The sequence below is a fragment of the Tupaia chinensis genome, unplaced genomic scaffold (genome assembly GCF_000334495.1).
Source record: "Tupaia chinensis unplaced genomic scaffold, TupChi_1.0 Scaffold000063_1, whole genome shotgun sequence".
Taxonomy (NCBI): domain Eukaryota; kingdom Metazoa; phylum Chordata; class Mammalia; order Scandentia; family Tupaiidae; genus Tupaia; species Tupaia belangeri.
In genome coordinates, this window is record NW_006159521.1 from 9,563,023 (window position 1) to 9,586,547 (window position 23,525).

The 23,525-nt window shown below is 38.4% G+C and overlaps 1 protein-coding gene and 1 pseudogene across 8 annotated transcripts in view; both read right to left on the reverse strand.

Moving 5' to 3' along the window:
* TCF12 (transcription factor 12) overlaps positions 1–23,525 on the reverse strand; it is a 479,077-nt gene that overhangs the window by 132,592 nt on the left and 322,960 nt on the right. The window lies entirely within an intron of this gene.
* Positions 18,240–18,837, reverse strand: LOC102474734 (UPF0729 protein C18orf32 homolog pseudogene; annotated as a pseudogene).

Consider the following 23,525-nt stretch of genomic DNA (forward strand, 5'->3'; position numbering starts at 1 on the left):
AGAGGAAAGGGAAGGAGGAGAGAGAGGGAGGGAAGGAGGGAGGGGGAGAGGGGTAGGGGGAGAGAGAGAGTGAGCGAGAAAGCAAGCCGCCAGGTCTGGGACTCAATGTCAGATTCCAGTGCTCTCAACTACCATGCCATCTGCTGGCCCCTCTTTTCACTTTCTTGATAATGTTTGACACACAAAAGTCTTCAATTCTGATGAAGTCTTTCTCTTGCTGGTAATTCTTTTAATGTCTTATCTGTTAACAAGCCACTGCCAAATCTAAGGTCATGAAGATAAATCCCTATATTTCTTCCTGTTTTTAAAATTTTAGCTCTTGTAATTAGTTTCGATCTACTTTGAGCTACTTTTTTTTAATGTACAGTACAAGGAAGAGGTCAATTTCATTGTTCTGTATGTGGATATCCAGTTATCCCAGTACCATTTTAAGGAGAATACTATTTTCCTATTTACTGGTCTTGCCATCCTTGTTGAAAATCAGTTGACTTTAGATATTTATTTCTGGATTCTCAAATTTACCTCATTGGTCTTTATGACTGCCTAATGCCAGACCAAACTGTTTTGATTACTGTTGCTTTGTAATAAGTTTTAAAATTGGAAAGGGTAAATATTTCATCTTTGTTCTTTTTCAGTATTGTTTAGCTATTTGAAGTCTCTTGGAATTCCATATAAATTTGAGGGTTAGCTTTTACTTTTCCTCAAAAGGACGGTATTGGGATTTTGACAGAAATTGTACTAAATCTGAACAGTGTTTTCGAAAGAATTTTCATAACAATACTAACTCTTGCGAATGGTGAACAATGAATATGTTTTCACTTATTTAGGTCTTCTTTAATTTCTGTTGGCAATGCTTCAGTTTCCTGTGCCTTATATAATGTGTAAATTTATTCATAGGTATTTTATTCTTTTGGAAGCTAATATAAATGGATAATAAAAAATCTTTAAGTTTTTGTTTTGTTTATTGCTAAGTGAATAGAAATACAACCAACTTAATCTTATATACAGCAACTTTATATATATTTAGTTTAATTTTTTTGTTAAGGATTTTGCCATGGAGCTCATGTGCTTATCAGAGAGACACAAAGTGGCAAAGTGAGAAATCACCCCCCCAGGGTGGATGGCCATGCCACAATCCCTTTTCTACATTCTCTTGAGATTCTATCAGGCATGCACACTCACCTGGTGTGATTTAAATTGCTGGGTCCAGAACTTCAACTTGAACTGCGGTTGGTCATGTGGGAATACAGAGTCTTAACTATTGGCTTCTCTAAATTCATTTTTTAACTCTAACAGACCTACTGTGAATTCCTTAGGATTTTCTATACATAATATAATTTGCGGGGCTGGCAGGTGACATGGTGGTTAAGGGCACTGGACTCCCATATAGCCGACCATGGTTCAAGTCCTAGACCTGGCAGCTTGCTTTCTCATTTTCTCTCTCTGGTCAAATTAAAATAAATGAACAAATAAAGTTAAATAAAAAAAAATAATGTAAAAAAATCATTTGCAAAAAGGAGTAATTTTATTTCCTTTCAAATTCTGATGCCTTCTATTTCTTTTTCTTGCCTACCTACTCTGGCTATAAATTCCAGTACAAAATTTTTTTGAAAATTTTTTTTTTTGAGAAAGGTTTTTTTTTTGGAGAGGATTTTGTTATAGGGCACATGTGCTTGCCAGAGAGACAGAGAGAGACAGAAAGCAGGAAATCACCCCCCAGGGAGGAAATGGCCACGCCACAATCCCTTCTCCATTCTCCTCCTAGGATCTTGGGCACACATGCACACACGCCCAGCATCAATTTAAGTCATTGGTTCTGGGACTCGAACCGTGGTCGACTACATGGGAGTGCAGCGACACAGTCATTACGCCAACTGCTGGGCCCGAGAAAGATTTTTGTTATTGGGTCCATGCACTCCACAGAGACAGAAAGCAAGAAATCACTCCCTGGAGGGATGGTCACACCTCAATCCCTTCTTTTCCATTCTCCTCTCAGGATTTTGATCACACACACACACACCTGGCATGAGTTTCATGCCACTGGACCTAGGACTTGAACTGCAGCCAACCATGTGGGAGTCTAGCACCTCAATGACTATGCCACCTGCTGTTCCCAACTTCCAGTACGGTGTTGACTATAGTGGTGAAGGCAGACAGCTTTGTCTTGTTCCTGATCTTAGGGAGAAGACTTTTGCCTCATCATGTTATGCTATTACCTGTGGGTTTTTCATAAGTGACTTTTATCAAATTAAGACAGTTCCCTTCTATTCCTAGCTTACTAAATCATGAAAGGGTGTTGAATTTTGCCATATTCTTTTCTGCATCAATCCAAATGAGCATGAGATTTTCCCCCCATTCAGTCTATTGATTTTTTTTGAGAGGTTTTCGCTATAGGGTGTGTGCGCTTACCAGACAGACAGAGAGAGACATAGGGACAGAAAACAAGAAATCACCCCCCGGGGGGATGGTCACGCCGAAATCCCTTCTCCTCCATTCTCCTCTCAGGATCTTGGGCACACATGCACACCCCCCCGGCATGAGTTCTAAGCCACTGGGTCCGGGATGCGAACTGCAGTCGACTACGTGGGAATCCAGCGACACAGCCATTACGCTAACTGCTGGTTCCAGTCTATTGATTTTTTTAGAGAGATTTTTTTTCGTTTTAAGGTGCGTGTGCTCACCATAGAAAAAGAAAAAAAGACAGAGATAGAAAGCAAGAAACCACCCCCCAGGGGGAATGGTCATGCAGCAATCCCTTCTCCTCCATTCTCCTTTCAGGGTCTTGGGCACGCACGCACATGCACCCCACATTAGGCCGACATGTCTGGGACTCAAACTGCAGTTGTCTATGTGGAAGTCCAGAGACATAACCATTATACCATCTGCTGGTCCCTCCCTTCATTCTATTAATTGATCACATACATGATCAGTTTTTATATGTTAAAGTACTTACATTCCTGGAATAAAACCCGCTTAGTCACAGTATATAATCATTTTAATACATTGCTGGATTAAGTTTGCTAGTATTATGTAGAGGACTTTTATATCAATATTCAAAAAAGATATTAGGGTACTAGTTCTTTTTCTTGTGGTATCTTTGTCTGGTTTTGGCGTCAGGACAATACTGGCTTGACACCAGTATTGAATGATTGACATTATTTCATCTTTAAATATTTGGTAGGAGTCACTAGTGAAAACAATTGGCCCAGTGGCTCACTTTATTGGAAGGACTTTTATTACTGAATCTATTACTTTAGTTGTTTTAGCTCTGCTCAGATTTTTTACTTCTTCTGGAAATTTTATTTCTCTAGAAATTTGTTCATTTCACTTAGATTATCTAATCTATTAACAGACAATTGTTCACATTATTTTAAAGAATAATGATTTTTAGTTCTTTAAGGTCAGTAATACAATGTTCCCCATTTTCATTTGTGGTTTTAGTAATCTGATTCTTGTGTTCTTTTTTTCCTTGGTCTAACTCAAGGTTTGTCAATTTTGTTGATCTTTTCAAAGAACCAACTTATGAGTTGGTGAATCTTTCTATTGTCATTTACTCTCTATTTTTGTTCTAATGTTTATTATTTCATTTTCTTGCTGGTTTCAGTTTAGTTTGTTCTTTTTAAGTTGCTTAAGATTTAAATTTTGGTCACTGACAGCTTTTTTTTTTTTTTTTTTTTTTTTTTTGCCAAAGGGCATAATGACTTGGAGGAGAGGGAGGCTGGAGGGAGGAGAAAGCACTTCCCTGGGAAATGGTTATGCTAAAATCCCTTCTTTTCCATTTTTTCCTCCTTTGGGAGTTTGGGCATGCATGCACATGTACCTGGCATGTTTCTCAAGGTGCCAGGTCTGGCACTTGAATCTCATATTCAGCTATATGGGATTCAGCCACCTTAAACACAATGCCACAGGCTGTCCTGAGCTTGCATCTCTTAAAGAAGGCACTCACAACTATAAACTTCCCTCTTACCATGGCTTTTGACACATCTTTTAAGTTTTGCTATATGGTCTTTCCATTTTCATTTGATGTTTCAGTTACTTTAAAGCTTACTCAACAATGCTAGAGCATACATGAAGCAATCAGTGTACTGAATAGCTAAAGGTAATTAAAGCTTTTAGAAATACTCATAATTAAACAACAGGATTTGTTCAGATTCCTCAAAAGATAATCTGTTCTTTGGATAAAGTGTACATACACATACACACACAAATATTCTTTTTAAAAGAAAAAAGTGGAGAGAAGATGGTTTAAATCAACAGACAATAGGATATGCACATGCAAACATTACATACTATCAATGCAGTTATTTAACATTAATTGCACAAATTACAACAGATAAGGACATGCAGCAGATAGAGAAAAAGATGTGTTATCAAACACAAAAAAGAAACAGTCACTCTTAAAATAATCTCCAGAAGAAAAATAAAAGGGAGACACGATCAATACAAATGTAAATAATACACATTTATATAACACATCATGAGCTATGCTCTGTTGATAATGCTATCTATGTGAGAGGTGTGATCAAGGTATCATTTAGGGCTTCCATAGATGTTATACTGAAGTTTTCAGCGTCACATCTGCTTTGCATTTCTTTCCTTCTTTCATTTTGCCTGTGCTAGGTGCACTCAACATTCCTCAAATAGCAAGATCAGACTATGGCTTATATTCTGCTAGATGGAACACATTAATACCACATGCTTGAGGGCAGGGGTCATGTACCTTGAAGTTTTCCTTTAAACATCACTGATCTTTCAACAGGATGTTACTTGCTCAATGCCTAACTGACTTTCACTGATATCTTTCATTGATATGGAATTTCTCATGTAGAAGGCACATATGAAGGAAAGTCATTACACAAACATAAACCAATACAGGAGAAGAGAAGGACATCCATCTCTCTCCTAACAGTGACCCTACAACAATTCCTGGTGTATGAATTCTTACAGGAACTGAGACAATGCTTTTTATTAAAGGTCAATAAACTATAGCCTACAAGGCCCAATTGGGCCTGTCATTTATGCTCCAATGGAAGAGTTTAATGTTCCAATAGAGAATATATGGTCTTCAAAGCCTAAATTTATTATCTTGCCCCTTTTTCAAAACTATTTTTTGACACCAAGTCTAATGCCTCAATGGAGGGACAAAGAAGTGAGTTTAGAAGATGGTGAAGACAGAAATCAAGGTGTTATTTTTGTATACTATACCACTTAGACAACTGTGTTTTATTTGCTGTAATCAGTTTTTAAAAGTCAGATGGAAAAAGCAACTGAAGTTGTAGAAAATAGAAATGTAATTTTAAACTATTTCAATAAAGCTGGAGGAGGAAGGAAAAGAAAAAAAAAGATGATGAAGAAAAGTCTGCCTGCTTAAGTAATAAGGTAAAGGGAGATAAACTTACAGATGAATAAAATTTAGCCAGTGACTTTATTTCTTCAAAGTAGTCAAATAATAGTCCCAATAAGGACTAATACAAGTTTGTAATAATCTAAATAGTGAACAAGAAAGTGCATTTCTTATATTTTTAAGAGTGGACTGAACATCTACAAAAGTACTGATGTCCTGAAACCATGTATTTTGGTCTTGGGCCAATTACCTAACATTAATGAGTCTATTTCCTCTCCTGTAAAGGGTATATTACTAATAGCTCGTAGAGTTGCTGGGGGAAGTAACAAAGGTTTTAGAGTAAAGTATATAGCATGGTTATTGGCCCAAGTTAAACAAAAAAACTCGTTTCATTTTTTTCCTTGCCCCAGAAATCAACACATTCTAAATATCACAAATAAATAACAAGGGAAGGAAGAGAAAAGAAAGATGATGAGTGATGATTTTATTCTGTTTCCTAGGTACAAGCTCTTTATCCTAAGAAGGTGACCTGAGGTTTCAGGAGACCTCGTCTGTCCTGTATCCAAACTGGGCGAGTTACAACTCCCAGTGGTTATGGTTAAGTTAGGATGTGGGAAACAGGAAAGTGAATAGGGGCAGAAGTGACAGACCCCTGGAGAGAGGGATGACAATTAGAGGGTAATCCAAAGAGAGATGTGACAGATTCAAGCTGTATCAATCCACAGCAAGAATAAACAGAAAACTGTCAAATTATTCTCAAATGATTCAAAGTATGCAAAGCCACATAAAGCACACGTACCACACAAACACACACACACTGACTGAAATGTGTATATACAAGTACAGTGAAATGTTAACTACTGACTCTTGATGAAGAGCACAAAGATGCTCACTGTACTATTCTTTTACCTTTTCTGTGGGTTTGTGGTAAAAAAGAAAAACTTTATTTAGCTTTATTTATTTATTTTAATTTGACCAGAGAGGGACAGAGTGAGAGACAAAGAGAGAGAGAAAGAGAGGGAAAGTGAGAAAGCAAGCCACCACGTCTGGGACTGGAACCACAGTCGGCCATGTGGGAGTCCAGTGCCCTCAACCACGCCACCTTCCTATCCCACTACTGCGTTTTCAAACGTACCATCTCAGTATTTACAACAATCTTATTAAGTGTTACAGAGATTTTACGTGTTATGTGGCTAACACATAGTAGAACCCTAATTTGAATCTGTCTTAGGAAAATGAAAACTCTCTTCAACACAACAAAATTTCCACAACAGACCAAGAATCTAATTACTATTTTTCAGATGGTTAAATTAAAAAAAAAACTGATTTATAAATAAATTTGTGGATTATAATCCCAAAGCTAAATTCAGATTTTAAATATGTATAATAATAAAGGAAGAAAAAGAAAAAAAATTTTGTTGAGGGAAAATGTTTTTTTCTCCCCCAATTTTCCCCATTCTTTCCCAATTTTTACCAATTTTAGTGTTAATAAAACTTTCTCTCTACTTGTTACGGACAAATGTGAGATCTGGATAGGAAATGGCTTTTCTTGTTTCATAGTGAATGTTATTACCAAAAAGATACAGGTTGTACTCCACGCACAGGTGTCCTCATAGTAGAAATAAAGTTCCCCCTTGTTTAATGTATATTGCAATGCATGATTAAAGAAAAGTAAATGTAGAATACATTTTATCTTTTTCAGAACAAAAGATCGTATTTTATTTAACCTATCAACTCAAATGAGCTACGCAGCACTGTAAGAAATATGAGCTGTTCAAGAGGAGGTTTTCTCCATGAGAATTAGACATACAAATATCACCCAAGAAACCAGTGGAAAATATAACAAAAAAACAAGGGTTAAATTATAAAAGTCTAATATTTTTATGTTTTTCTATTAACCAAATCATACATTTTCTCTTGATCAGAATCTTCAAATATTTAGGTAACACTAAGGCACACAAAGCAAACTATTTTATTTCTCCTAAAATAAAACCGGGTACTGGCTCATATTATTGATTTTCCTGCCTGCCTAAAACAAATGAGAAGCACTATTGACCACCACTGATCTTGTCCTGGAGGTATCTTACACAAAAAGAATATAAATATCCCAGAGGATACAGAACTAGACAAAGCAGTTTCATTCTACTCAGCTGTCTTAGTCAAGACAGAGTTAGCATTCAATAACAACACAGGACTTATTTAACAAATTCGTAGAAATGAATATTTTTTTATAGTCAACTAGAACCTCATTTGTGAAAAAGTATCTAATACTAAATAATAATTAATGGTTATAGATTATTATAATTAATGGTTATAGATTATTATAATAAAACCTACAGTAAGTTACATTTTGAATTATATTTTATAAAACTGTAGCCTATAGCAAACAAAGTTACCATTTCTTTATAAGAAGCTGTAATAGTCTATGTGAATACACACACACATACACACATACACACACACACACACGCACGCACAGGGTTGTTGGGAAAGTCATAACATATTTTTGAATAGAAAAACATAGAAAAATATGCCATGACTTTCCCAATGGCCTAATATATATATAATTTAATAGCCTAGGTAATTTATATATATAGTTAACACACACACACACACACACACACACACACATATATATATTTATAAATTTTAACATTTTTCTCCCTTCTCACATCCAAGTGATATCCTCACTGTCAAAAAACATGAACTTAAAGAAGCTATTCAGCATAAGCTGTGGTGGTAATACTGACCAAAAGAGAAAGAAAAGAATTAAGTGGTGGGTTTGGCCCATATCACCTACTAATATAAACTCTTGTTAATTATATTCATGCTGCATTAATTTGGGTATTCTTTATTCTTAGAAGGGGAAACTTCTGAAGTCTTGATCACAGGCTTGCTTTCTCAGAACTGCTTTTTATCATTAAATGGCCTGGCTGAAACCCCATACTAAAAATACTTTGATATCCATCCATAACGGCAGAGTAAATAAGTCCCTAATTAACCCCATGTAAAAAAGTATTAGCATCACTTTATGATTCAAATGTTTTAAGTATTAAGTCCTTATCTTTGTTTTCTAGAAAAATAAGATACTGAGTGCCTAATGTTATAGTCACATAACTAAAAAAATGTTAAATATTTATATGGACTCCCTGGAATCTCTGCTGTGTACATTCTACAGACTTCTTTAATTTCATGCATATCTTACTGCTGAAATGGTATATAGTGTTTTTTTTTTAACATATAAAGGCAAACAGTTGTGTAAGAGATTTGTCTTTTTGCAAAGGGGTCGTGCTGAAGTTAGAAAAGGTATAAAGCACAATAATGATAAAATAGAGGATATAAGCTGTTAGATTCTCAGCTGAATCTTTATGCTGTAGTACCATGTTGTTTCTTCTGTCACGGAAAGAAGTGACATCATTATTCAAAGAGCAAAACTGGTACAGTGTTACTATATTTGTGATTTTTCTTTTAATTAAAAAAAAAGTCAAAGCACAGTTTAGCTGTAAATACTTCTGCAGTTTTGGAGATTATGACAGAGGAACAAAAAGTGACAAGCCTTTCACTCCAAGTCACAACCAAATCAAATAAAAATCTGGGAGGGAATCAGAGCAAAAATAAATGCTGGGCTTTAGTAGTATATCAATCTTCTATTAATTTCCTACAAATGATTAAAAACAGAGTGTAATAAATTTCAAATGTGTACAACACTGACATTTGTGAAATAATTGTATTATGATGCAAATTCATTTACATTGAAATTTCAGGGATATGTAAGCAATTATCAGAGTGTTGTTAAAGAATTCTATCCTGAGAATCTCATTAGATAGTGATGCAAACTACAGTTGTTACCATTCTCAGAACAAAGGGATCTTGAATGAGTAATCAATAGCAACTGGCAGAAAATGAGACATTAATTATGATCCTCTCTAGTGTTTTGTCTAAGACAAGATTTCATTAAATGCTTTGTGCAACCTGAATAGTTCCAAGTCATTACCAACACTTTGGACAATATATTAATTTAGGGTAGGAGGAGGGGGAAACAAAGTGAAAGAAAACCTGAGATGCTTCTAATATTTTCCTGGGTCAATAAAAACATGCCAGCCACCACTAGCCAACTGTTATGCTGTTTTTTTTTTTTTTATAAGTCCCAAATCTTATCATCTCAACATGGTCTCTTGAAAATTTAATTATCATTGTCTACACTTAAAGTGTCATGCAGGTTTGAGAAGATAATGACAGTCATCCATCAAATACATCCTGCCAACGCAATCAGCCCAATCTTTCTGGCTTAAAGAAGAAAATGAACTACCTATGTTCTATTAAATTGCTAAAACATGAAAATCTAGCAGTTTAAGTCTCAATCTTCTTTAATTATCAGTAGCAAAGAGAAATTTTACCATACTTATATTTTTCACTCATTTAATATGCTCTTTTCTCCTGAAATACATTTACAAAACAATAAAAATGACTTTATGAAACAATGCTCCCAAGAGCACTAAGTTTCACCAAAAGCATAATTATCAGTTTTTAGGAACAAAGAAATGATGAAGTTTTTATTTTTTTTCTTTGCCAAATAACACCTGCATTATCTAGCTCTCTGGCCTTTAACGGAAAGAGTAAATTTAAATGATCTGTTGCCTGATACTTCAAGATGAGACTTTTCTCCCACAAAACAATTTATTGGGTTGTCAGAAAGTCATGTTGTATTTTTTTCTATGTCTTTGTATGCAAAAATGCATCATGGCTTTTCTGACAACCGAAGATTTTACCTATGTTCCAAACCATCCATCAGGCCCAGAAGATCACTCTACAGGTAGCTGATAGCTCATTACCCTTATAGCACATCCTTCCCAAGAACACATGGTTCAGATTAATTTTCTGAATGCCCACAGTGTGCCAGCTACTGTGCATACAGTCCTCTCACACGCTACCTCATAAGAGGTGTATCTTCAACATCAACCCAAGAGCCAGTCATGTATCTTTTTTTTTTTTGGATAGATTTTCGCTATAGGATGCGTGCGCTCGCCAGACAGACAGAGAGAGACATAGAGACAGAAAGCGAGAAATCACCCCCACAGGGGCGATGGTCACGCCACAATCCCTTCTCCTCTCGGAATCTTGGGCACACACGCACACACGCCTGGTGTGAGTTTTAAGCCACCGGGTCTGGGATGCGAATCATGATCGACTACGTGGGAGTCCAGCAACATAGCCATTACGCTAACTGCTGGTTCCCCAGTCATGTATCTTCTTAACCTTCATTATTCTACCAACTCGACAATCACTAATCTAAGAAGCTACTCCTCAAAAGAGGATGCAGTGGGCCAGCAGGTGGCATGGTGATTGAGGGGCTGAAGTCCCCCATGAACTTCAAATGCTGGACCTAGTGGCTTGTTTTATCACTTTCTCTCTCTCTCTCTCTCTCTCCCTGGTGAGCACATGTGCCCTATAGCAAATTAAAAAAAATTAAAAAGAGGATGTTGTTAGCACTAGGATCCATGCGATTTCTAAAATTAAATCTAATATTCAACTCTGACATTACCTCCTATTCTTATAGCAACTCCCACTCCCTCATCACTCACTGTAACTGTCCTTTCCTCTCATGACATCTAATAGCTTTACCTTTAATACCTTTAATTCTAGTCCCAAAGTTTTTTTAATAAACTTTATTTAATTTTATTTATTTATTCACTTATCTTAATTTGACCAGAGAGAGAAAGACTTATACAGAGAGAGTGAGAGAGAGAGAGAGCGGGAGAGTGACAGAGAGACACAGAGAGAGAAAGTGAGAAAGCAAGCCACCAGGTCCAGGACTCGAACTGTGGTTGGCCATGTGGGAATATCCAGCGCCTTAATTGCCATGCCACCTGCTGGTCCCCAGTCCCAAAGTTTAATCATGGCTTCATTTCCTTTTTTTGAAACAGACCACCTCGTCCATTAGTTCAATCATTCTCTCATCATGACTTCAATACTATCCTTCTCACATTGATCAGCAATAAAATCTGGGGTAAATTACATTGTCTTTTTTTTTGTTTTGATTTCTTTTTGCTGTAGGGTGTGTATGCTTGCCAGAAAGAGACAGAGAGACAGAAAGTGAGAAATCACCCCCCAGGGGGGATGGACATGCTGAAATCCCTTCTCTTCCATTCTCCTCTCCGGATCTTGGGCACACACACAAGCCCGGCATAAGTTTAAGCCACCGGTTCCGGGACTCAAACCACAGTCGACTACATGGGAGTCCAGTGACACAGCCACTACGCTAACTGGGGTCCCAATTATATTGTGTTTGAAGCTTCAGGTTCATCAGGTATCATGATGGTTCATCAGGTAGGAGAAATAATAGTTTCACCAGCAGCAGCAACAATACTTAATTCATAGAGTACTACAGGGATCAAATGCAATAATGCTCATAAGGTTAAATGTCTGATATGCACTAATCATTATTAATCTACCCAATGGGTCTATAAACCTGATCACTGTATCAATTTGACTACTTGCTGACTGTATTTATACATTTAGTCTACTATGTACTACTGGAATAAAAATTCAAACAGACATAGGTTAGTGCCATTAGTAATCATCTTTCTTTCTTTCAGAGAGATTTTTGCTCCCTAGAGAGACAAAGACACAGAAAATGAGAACTCATCCCCATGGGGTATGGCCATGCTGCAATGCCTTCTACATTCTCCTCTCAGGATTGTGGGCACACACAAACACACACACACAACGGACATACGTTTCAAGCCTCCAGTTCTGGGACTCGAACTGTGATTGACCATGTGGGAGTCCAGTGATGTAACCATTACACCATCTGCTAGTCCCACCATTAGCAATTCCTGGTGTCCAATCTCAGATCACCAAAACCACCTGGAAAAGCTTTTACTTGTCACTAAGGAGTTCACACAATTGATGAACATTTTAGGGTCTTTATTTCTATTAACAAGTGCTCAGCCCTCTATTATAAAATCGCAACAAATGAGTCTAACCTCTGTTTGAGTATGTCCAGTGAGAGGGAAGTCACTAACTGCCCAGACTGAATGTTACAGCTTCCAAATAGCTTAACTGTGAGAATGATCCAATACACACACACACACACACACACACACACACACACACACACACATTTTAAGTTTATTCATTTCTTCCATGAACAGGAAACAGACAGAGGGAGGGAGAGACAGACACACACACACACAGGCGCATACACACATCATCCCCTGGGAACTGACACTGCAATCAACACCCATCTGGTCACAGATGATGAGTACACAGGTGCATGGAGTACTCAGGGAGGTCTCTGGACTCAACCCAGGTGGGACGACCTCACGGAGCCTTGTATGACTGCTGCACTGCCTGCTGGCCCTATCCTTCTTACATTAGGTTGAAGTGATGATTGCTTAACTTCTAAACATTCTAGCCTTGAACAGTACAAAGAAAGTCAAATTATGCTCCAAATATTTGAAGATGCTTTTCATGTTACCAGAATCCTATGTGAGGTTTTTGTCTTAGGACATGTGCACTTGTTGGAAAGAGGGAGAGAGAGAGGGGTTAGAGGGAAAAAGAGAAATCATCCCCCCACGGGGGATGACAACACCTCAATCCCTTCTCTACCATTCTCTTCCTGGGATTTTGGGCATGCACGCACACGCACCCAACACGATTTTTCAAGCCACTGAGTTCAGGACTTAAACCACAGTCAGTCATGTGGAAGTTCAGCAATGTAACCACTATGCCACTTGCTGGCCCCAGAGTCCTAATTTTTAACACTAAACATCACTAAGTCCTTCAGCCATTCTTCATATAATAGAGTTGCAACTTACTTTACTATATGTTTGCAAGCTCTTCGGTGAATAAGTTTTAATTCACTATGATCTCTTTTAAAATTTTAGAATGAAATACAGTATCAACTTGTTGTTCAAAATAGTCTGTATCTTATTCAGCTCAAGGCTAAGGTCCCTACTATTAGGTTTGTTGTTACATAAAGAAAGATCTGAACTGCCCTTTTTCTCTTCAGTTTCTTTTTCGTAAGAAAGATTTTTGCTATAGAGCACATGCACTCGATGAAGAGACACAGAGAAAATGAGAAATCATCCCCTGGGGGATTGGCCACACTGCAATCCCTTCTCCTCCATTCTCCTCTCAGGATTTTGGGTGCACTTACACACCTGGCCAGCGTAATTTTAAGCCACAGGGTCTGAAACTTGAATAGCAGTTGGACATATGGGAGATCAGTGCCTTAACCACTATGCCACCTGCTGGACCCCTGAACTACTTTTTAAAACAATTAGTGATAGGGCCAGCAATGGCAGGGTGGTTAAGGCACTGGACTCCCACATGACTGACCACAGATCAAATCCCAGGCCCAGTGACTTGAAAATAACACGTGGGTGTAGGGGGGATAAAATGGGGGTGTGGGGAGGAGGAACAGATGGCGTGGTGGTTAAGGGCACTGGACTCCCACATGGCTGACTGTGGTTAGAGTTCTGGACCTGGTAGCTTGCTTTCTCACACCCCTGGCCCCCACCCCCCCTCACTCTCACTCTGTCCCTTTCTGGCCAAATTATAAATGAATGAATGCATAAATGAATTTTTTTTTTTTAAAAAAAAGAAGAAAGAAAATAACATCAGGCCATGTGCATACATGCCAAAAATTCCAAGAGGAGGATAGTGAAGAAGGCATTGCAGCATGGCCAACCCCAGGGGCGGAGGGTGATTTCTCACTTTTCCTCTCTTGGTTTCTCTCTGGTGAGCACATGCACACACTCTATGGCAAAAATCTAAAACAAAAAACAAAACTAGCTTTAATTCCCTTTGGGAAACTACAGGCCAGTGTAAAACTGGCTACGTATAAAAACCCCTGATTCTCTGGTCAAAAATATACACTTGTGTAAAAGAAAAACAAAAAACACGGATCAGCAGATGGTGTAATGGTTACGTTGCTGGACTCCCACATAGTCGACCGCAGTTTGAGTCCTGGGCCCAGAGGCTTAAAATTCACACAGGGTGCATGTGCATGTGTGCTCAAAATCCTGAGAGGAGAATGGAAGAGAAGGGATTATGGTGCATCCATTCCCTTGGGGGATAATTTCTCAGTTTCTCTCTGGTGAGCACACTCACCATTTAACAAAAATCTCTCAAAAACAAAAAAACAACTTAGTACTCTGATGGGGAATTATGCATTATCTAAAGTAGGGATGATTCTGTTCAAAATCAGATAGAGGGTTAGCCGATGTAGAGGTTAAACGGCTGGATCCGAAATGGCCGACTATGCGGTTCAACTGTTGACCTTGGTGGCTTGAAAATCATGCTGGACATGTGTGCGTGCACACAAAATACCAAGAGGAGAATGGAGGAGAAGGGTGGTGGTATGGCCATCCCCCCCTGGAGGGTAATTCCTCACCCACCCCCAGTTCTATTTCCTGACCAAGCTAAAGGCCAGGCACAGTAGTGTGCATCTATAATCCTAAAGACTTGAAGGCTGATGCAGGAAGACTATGAGCTAGAGGTCAGCCTGGGAGATACATAGGGAGACTCCATCTAAAAAGAGCCGAGTGTGGTGGTACACACTTATAATCCCAGCTGTGAGGCCGAGGCACGATCACATAGTGAGACCGTCTACAAGAGAAATTATTGAGGCCAGTTAGTCACATGATGTAACCTTAACAGGCAGCTGGATCCCACATGGCCAACTTTTTGGTTGGAGTCTAGACCCTGTGGCTTGAAAAAACTCTCTAGGCACAAGAGCTGCTTGCCCAAAATCCAAGAGAAGAATGTGGCATGGCCTTCTCCCCTAGGAGGTAATGTCTTAATTCCTCTTTCTCTTTCTTCCTGGTGAGCAAATGAGCCCTATAGCAAAACTGAAAGAAAATAAAAATTATTCAAGTTTTGCAGGTCATGTGGTCTCTGTTTTAATTACTCAGTTCTGACATTGCAAGAGAGTCCTTGACAATGTATGAATGAATGAACATCACTATGTTCAATAAAAAGCACCCCCCCCCAAAAAAAAAGGAAAGAAGGGAAGAAAGAAGAATGGGAAAGAGGGAAAAGGAGAAATCAGTGAGGGCATTAGGCCCCAAGTTTGCTAGCACCTGGTCTAGAGCACTCCTTTCCAGATCATCTGAGTCTCACCATATGACAGCAATGTTTAATTACCACAACTTTTACTAAGTTTTGTAGTCAGGCAGCATAAACTTCCTAACTTGGCTCTTTACTTTTCAAGACTGTGGATTCTAAGTTCTTTGTACCGGGTTGTTGGAAAGGTCATAATGCATTTCTGCATAGTAAAATACACCATGACTTTTCTGACAACCTAAAATCTCTGTATAGGCTGAGATCTTTTCAAAAATTTCTAAGCAACAGTTAATAGTTTTCAGAGTTGAGGTCTTGCATATCTTTCTTTCTTCTAAGTTTTTGCCATAAGGTGATTGAGACAGAGAGAGAGGAAGTGAGAAATCATCCCCAGGGCGATGGTCACACCACAATTCCTTCTCCTCCATTCTACTTTTGGTATTTTAGGCACGCATGCACATGAGCCCACTGTGATTTTCAAGCCTCTGAGTCTGGGACTTCAATCCCGGTTGGCCATGTGAGGGAGAGTCCAGTATCTTAACCACTATGCCACCTGCAGGGACTTTGCATATCTTTTAAAGAAATTTTTACTTCTAAGTATCTAAAGTTACTTGGATACTATGATAAATGTTATTTTTAGACAAAGGTGCTCTTTGCAGACCATAAAACATTCACATCTTACATTACTACTCAATCGGCTTTGATGAATGCACATTAAGACATTCCCATTACCCCAGAATTCTTCCTTGGGTCCCTTCACAGTCAAAACCTCTCAGAGGCAACGACTGATTAGAATTTATAAATGCAAGAAAGCTTTGCCTACTACAGAAGTTTGTATAAATGTACTTGTGCACTGTGTATTTATGAGATTTGGCCACTCTCAGCATAAGATGACTGAGATTCTTCTAGGATGCTGCATATATCACTAGATCATTTCATTTTCTGCTGAGTAGTATTCATATACCCGTAGTCTGAACATACCAGAGGTCGTTTATCCTGTTAATGAATATCAGGGTTGTTTCCAGTTTCAGGCTAGTATGAATACATCTTCTGCAGACATTCTTCTTTTTTTTTTTGGAGAGCTTTTTTTTTTTTTGCTATAGGGGGCGTGCACTCGCCAGAAAGTCAGAGAGAGGCAGAGACTGAAAGTGATAAATCACCCCCCAGGGGAGATGTCCACGCCACAATCCCTTCTCCATTCTCCTCTCGGGATCTTGGGCACGCACACGCACACGCCCGGCATGAGTTTAAGCCACCAGGTCTGGGACTTGAACTGTGGTTGGCTACATGGGAGTCCAGCAACTTAGCCATTATGCTAACTGCTAGTCCCCAGACATTCTTCATAAAAGTTTTTGGTGAAAAATACTGTCATTTCTCTTAGATAACTACCTAAGAGTAAAGCTGCTGGGTCATGGGATAGATGCATATGTAATTTTTATTTTTTTAAAGAATTATTTATTTTTATTTTTTGTCATTATTTTTAATAATATAGAGAGGAAAAGGAAAAGTGAGAAAGCAGGCCACCAGCTCCACCATGTGGGAATCCAGCGTTTCAATCACCATGCTACCTGCCGACCCATGACTATGTAATTTTATGAGCTGCCAAACAATTCTGAAATTGTGCATTTCAAAGCCTCACTAGCAATGTGAGAATTTAGGATGCTTCACATCTTTGCCAACATTTTTAATTTTAGTTATTCTGGATGGTATATAGTAGTATGCCAATGTGGTTTATTATTTTTTTAAAAAGAAATTTAATTAATTAATTTTTAATTTGACCAGAGGAACAAAGTGAGTGAGTAACAGAGAGAGAGAGAGAGAGAGAGAGAGAGAGAGAGTATGTGGGGCGGGGAGAAGAGAGAGGGAAAGTGAGAAAGCAAGCTGGCAGGACTGGGACTTAAACTGTGGTCAGCCATGTGGGAGTCTAGCTCCCTTAACCACCATGCCACTGGCTGGCCCTGCTCTTTTCATTTTTTTGATGATGGTTTTTGCTTGTTTTGTTTTTCCCCACCATAGGGCACATGAGTTTGCCCAAGAGAGACAATGAGAGGGAGAGTGAGGAATCACCCCTTGGGGGGATGGCCATGCCACAATCCCTTTTCCTCCATTCTCTTCCTGGGATCTTAGGCATGCATGCACACATATCCAGCACGAGTCTCAAGCTGCCAGATCCGGGACTTGAACCACAGTCGGACGTGTGGGAGTCTAGTGCCTTTATTACCACGCATTGATGGTGTTTGAGCATGTTTTTAAATCCTGATTAAATCATCAAGTTTACAATCATATTTTATGCTTCCCAGGTCTAAGAAATTTTTGTTCTCCTTGAGGTTCTGTTCTCCTTTTTGCCTCAAACAGTTTCATTATTTTAACTTTCATATTTCGGTCAATGATTCATCTCACATTTACGTTTGTGTATTATGCAGGTAAGGGTTAAAGGTTTTTTCCCCCATACAGATACACAGTTTCTCCAGCTTGATATGTTTTCTTTTATCTTTGGATTGTTGTGGTGCTCTTATCAAACATCATTTGTCATACTCATATGTGTCCCTTTTAAAATTCTGTATTTCGTCCTTAGTTTCTTTGTCAGTCTTTATATAAGTACCACATTGCCTTCATTAGTACTGCTTGATAGTAAGTCTTGAAGTTGAGTTAAGTAGTTCTTTTCTTATTTTTATTTTATTTTATTTTTACTGTTACAAACCTTCTGTTCATTCATATAATTAAAATGGAAATAACAGAAATGAAACCTACTTTAATGAAAAGAGAACTCAGGAATGAGGTCATTAAATAGAACTAAATACATCTAAATATAAATACCATGTACTGCCTGCTCAGTATCAGGTAAATATCCAGACTACCTATCCCAAATTCTAGTCTCAGGGAAAAAGGTCAGAGGCAATTACGAAGGTGTTTCAGATAGTCAGGTCCATTTTAGGAACAATGAGACCCTTTGGGAAAGTATGTTAGTCTTTCTGTTTATCAGAGACTTCTATTGGTCCTTTTGTGGGTAATCCATTTATGTCTGCATCCCTACAGTCTACTTTGCCTTTATTTTTATCAATGAATTCTTGTACAGTTTTTTTAGACCACATATGACTAACACAAGGGGAGATCTGAGGGTATATGCATGGCTCCAGGAACTTTGTGTAGATCCAGAGCAGAACTGGAATGATGACACATGGAATGCACATCACTGTCCCAGGCTTGAGCTCCTAAACAGACCGGGCGGGCTGCACGCCCCCGGAGGGAGGAAGGACGACTGCGGCCCAGTGGGAGCTTGCCAAGCACCTGGAGAGCGCCAAAGTCAGAGCTCACCCACGGCCCCAGGCCCAAATCCAAGCCCAGGCCTGTCCAGGATTACCACGACAAGAAGCCCAGAAGGCCTCTTTTCTTATTTTTTAAGAAGATTGAAAGACTGTTTTGGCTTCTTGGGCCAGCCAAGTAGAACATGCTGGTAGATGCTGCTACTTGGCAGGCTGAGGCCATATAGGAGGCTCATGTTTGATTTCTGGTCCATCTGAAAATGTTGGACATTGTGGAGGCCTGCAGGTGGTGTGGTGGTTAAGGCACTGGACACTCCCACATGGTTGACCATGATTTGAGACCTGGACCTGGTGGCTTGTTTCTCACTTTCCCCCTCTTCTATCTCTCTCTAGTCAAATTAAATTAATGAATAAATAAAATGAAATGAGTAATTCTTTAAAAAAAAAACTGGGGCATTGATAGTGGGGGGCCAACAGGTGGTGTGGTGGTTAAGGTGATGAACTCACACATGGCTGACCGTGGTTCAAGTCCCAGACTTGGCGGCTTAAAAATCACACTAGGCGCATGCACATGCATACCCAAAACCCCAGAAAGAGAACAGAAAACAAACTGTGGCATGGCCATACCCCTGGGGGTGGATTCTCACTTTCCCTCTCACTGTCTCTCCCGCAAGTGTATGCGCTCTATGGCAAAAACCTATAAAATGCTGGAAACTGTGGAACGTGTTGTAATCCTAGCTACTGAGGAGGCTGAACCATGAGGATCAAGAAATAGCAAAACAGTACATTTAAAAAAAATCTTTTGCCTTTTCAAGTGAATTTTCAAATAATTGTGTCAATGTCTATACAAGGCTGCTGGAATTCTGACTGGAACTGTACTACATCTACAATACAATTTAGAAAGAAGTAGCACTTAAATGATAGTGAGATAGTGAGTCCTCCAATTCATTAACATGGCATAGAGGGGACTTAAAACCGATGTAGAAAAATGCAATTAAGGTGTGAATTTATTTTGGTGCAAAAAGAAAAAAAAAGTAAACACATGCATAGCTTTTTCATAATACACATTTCCTGTTAAACTTTTGAACCCATCTCTACTTACGTAGATCTTCTTTGATATCTCTCTGTAGTGTTTCATAGTTCCCACTGCTGAAGTCATACGATACTTCGTTAAATATATCCCTTGGTGCTTTATGCTTTTTATACCACAATGACTATACTGTTTCATTAATTTCACTTTCCATTTGTTCAGTGCTAGCATACAGCAACACAACTGATGTTCTAGATTGACTTTGTATGCTGAGATATAGCTAAAAGTACTTATTAACTCTAGAAGTTTTTTGGATGATTCATTTGGATTTCTTGTACACACAAAATCTTCAAATGTAACTTAACTTATTATTCTTTCCAGTTTTTAATGTCTTTTTTTTTGCTACTAACATTACACCAGGGCATAAAATGAATATAGTAAGAGTAGAAATTCTTTTTATTTTTTTTTAATAGTTTTTGCTGTAGAGCACGTACACTCGCTGGAGAGACACAGAGACAGAAAGTGAGAAATCATCCCCAAGGAGGGATGGCCATGCTGCCATCCCTTCTCCTCCATTCTCTTCTCAGGATTTTAGGCATGTGAGTCACATGCCTGGTGTGAGTTTCAAGCCGCTGGGTCTGGGACTGAAACCACATTTGACTACATGGGAGTCCAGAGATGTAACCATTATGCTATCTGCTGGTTCCAAGAATAGAAATTCATACCTTGGTCCTGATGTTAAATGGGAAAGCATTTAGTCTATCACCATTAAGTACGTACTTTTTTGTTTTTGAGAGGTTTTTGCTATAGGGTGCGTGCGCTTGTCAGAAAGAAAGAGATAGAAAGCGAAAAATCACTCCCCAGGGGGGATTGGTCACGCCACAATCCCTTCTCCTCCATTCTCCTCTTGGGATCTTGGGCATGCACATGCACCTGGCATGAGTTTAAGCCTCTGGGTCCAGGACTTGAACTGTGGTCGACTACGTGGGAGTCAAGCGACATAGCCATTACGCTAACTGCTGGTTCCTAAGTACATACTTTTCATGCATGTCTTTTTATCAAATTGAGGAAGCTGCCTTCTATTATTTTGTTGAAAGATTTTACCATGAACATTACATTTTGTCAAATACCTTTCCTGTATGTATGGTAAAAAGCACATTACTATTTATGGTACAATCCACATGCATGGTTTTAGCATTAGGTGTTGCCCGCATCTTAAAAATGAGCTGAGAAGTGTTCCTTCATTCTTTATTTTCTAAAGTAGTTTGTTTAAGATTGGTGTTAGGCTCAACCATGGAAGCACATGCTAGACGTTACTGTTTGCCAGGCTGAGGCCACATGGGAGGAGAGAATTCCACACCCTTAAAAGACAGAGAGAGTGATGTGCAACTGTTAGGGTGGCTGAGGCAGGAGGAACACCATGACACAACCAGCCCTGTCTAAAACACCCCTTCCTACATGCATGCACACACACACACAAACGCTGAAAAAGGATTGCGTTATATTTTTTTCCTAAGCATTTGAAAATAATTCACCAGTGAAACTGTATGACCCTCAAGTTTCCTTTGTGAGAAAGTGTTTGAGATAAATTTACTTTCATTACTAGATACATATCTATTCAGATACTGTTTCCTCCTGATAAGAATTTTTCAAGAAATTTGTTTATTAAATCTAAGTTGTCAAAATAACTGAATTAAGTTATCGATAATCTTTCCTTAATAAGTTCTTAATGTATCTGTGATTTACAGTGATAATTCTTCCTGTATTCCTGATATTTGTAATTTGTATTCTCTCTGTTTTCCTCTCTCCCACTGTGTTAAGCAGCCTAGCTAAGATGTATTCAATTTATGGTTTTCAAATAATCAAATTTTGGCTATACTAGGTATTTTGTTTTTAAAGAGAGATTATTGCTATAGGGCACATGTGCTCACCAGAGAGACAGAAACAGACAGTGAGAAATAGATCTCCCCCCAAGGGGGATGGGCATGTTAAAAAATACCTTTCTGTGGTCTCCTCTTGGAATCTTACACATGCGCTCTTGAGTTTTAAGCTACTGGATCTGGGAATCAAACTGCGGTCGACTACATGGGAGTCCAGTGATGTAACCATTATGCCATTTGCTGGTTCCTACATTACTTTTTTTGAGAGGTTTTTGCTATAGGGCACATGTGCTTGCCAGAAAGAGAGAGACAGAAAGCGAGAAATTATCTCTCAGGGCGGATGGCCATGCCGCAATCTCTTCTCCATTCTCCTCTTGGGATCTTGGGCATGCACGCACATGTGCCCAGTATGAGTTTAAGCCACTGGGTCTAGGACTCGAACCACGGTCGACTACATGGGAGTCCAGCGACATAGCCATTACACCAAATGCTGGTCCCCCATATTAGTTTTTCTATTACATTGATTTTCTACTCTTACTTTTACTATTTCCTTTTTCTACTTACTTTGTGCTTCTTTTCTGGCCTCATAGGGGAAAATTCTCAGGTCATTCACTGTGAATGTTTTTTTCTAATACAGGCATTTAAAGCTATACCTGTCCTTGTAGGCATTTCTTCAGCTGCACAAGAATCTATTGCTATCATATTTTAATTATTTAGTTAGAAAGACTTTCTAAATTCTCTTGTTTCTTTTTTAAATTTATTTTATTTTTTCCCATTTATTTATTTTTACATTTTTTCCACAAACATTTACTTATCAAAAAATTTTTGCTCGGGGCTGGCAAGTGGTGTGGTGGTTAAGGGCACTGGACTCCCACATGGCCAACTGTGGTTCAAGTCCTGGACCTGGTGGCTTGCTTTCTTGCTTTCTTTCTCTCTCTCTCTCTCTTTCTCTAACTCTGTTTCTCTCAAATTAAAATAAATAAGTGAATAAAGTTAAATAAAATAATTATTAACAATTTTTTGTTCATATTCCACAGTCCTTGACAGTTAATAAACAACTTTCAAAACTTCAGAATACTGAATTTTAAAGATGTTCAAAATATTTCTTATAATTTTGTTTGTGACTCTATAACAACAGAGACAGTATGGTTTTAAATATTTTTGAGAAACTATTTACATGTCAACTACTCAAATTGTTGAAAAGTAGTAGACTAGTATGCCCAGCATACTAGTCACACATAAATCTTTTCAATTCAGCACTGCCTACCAAGTATTCTGTGATATACCATCTGGTAGCAAAGATCAGTCTCTTTTTTGTCCTTCAAAGTCTCTTAAGATAATCCTCTGGTGTGGTTGCTCTTTTGCAATCTCTTCTGATGACAATGCTGGGCTGGAAAAGTCCAGGTTATTTTATGTTATAAATTCTTTCATGTATTTTCTCTAACCCTCTCTGCCAGGCAGAACTATTAATGGTGCCAGACCATCTTTCTAAGAGTTGGCATCAAAGTGTTGGTTACTTGAGATTCATCTTAGTTCCATAGTTTCCTGATTAACCTTCAGGGATGACATTCCAGTCAATGCTCTGTCCAATAATGAGTATTTCCTATTTCTGATCTAATGCAACAAGTATTATTGAACTTATACAAATAACCCTTCTGCCACAAAATAAGAATACTCCCAAAAATTTCCAATTCAAGACGGGTCAGGAGGAAGAAAAGTTTGTTTCCATTTAAAGAAACAAAAAAGAAAAATATTTTAACAAATTGCTGAACCAATCAACAACTCAGAAGAAAGTAAAATGTTTAAATTGGGAAAACAAAGCGTAGTAAAATAAAAAAAGAAATCAAGAATGTTTTACTCAAAAGTCGTAAAATTCTATTTCGCTGGTTCAGTCTTACGTTCACTCTCTTCAGTTGAATATGCAGTTACTGTGGACCACT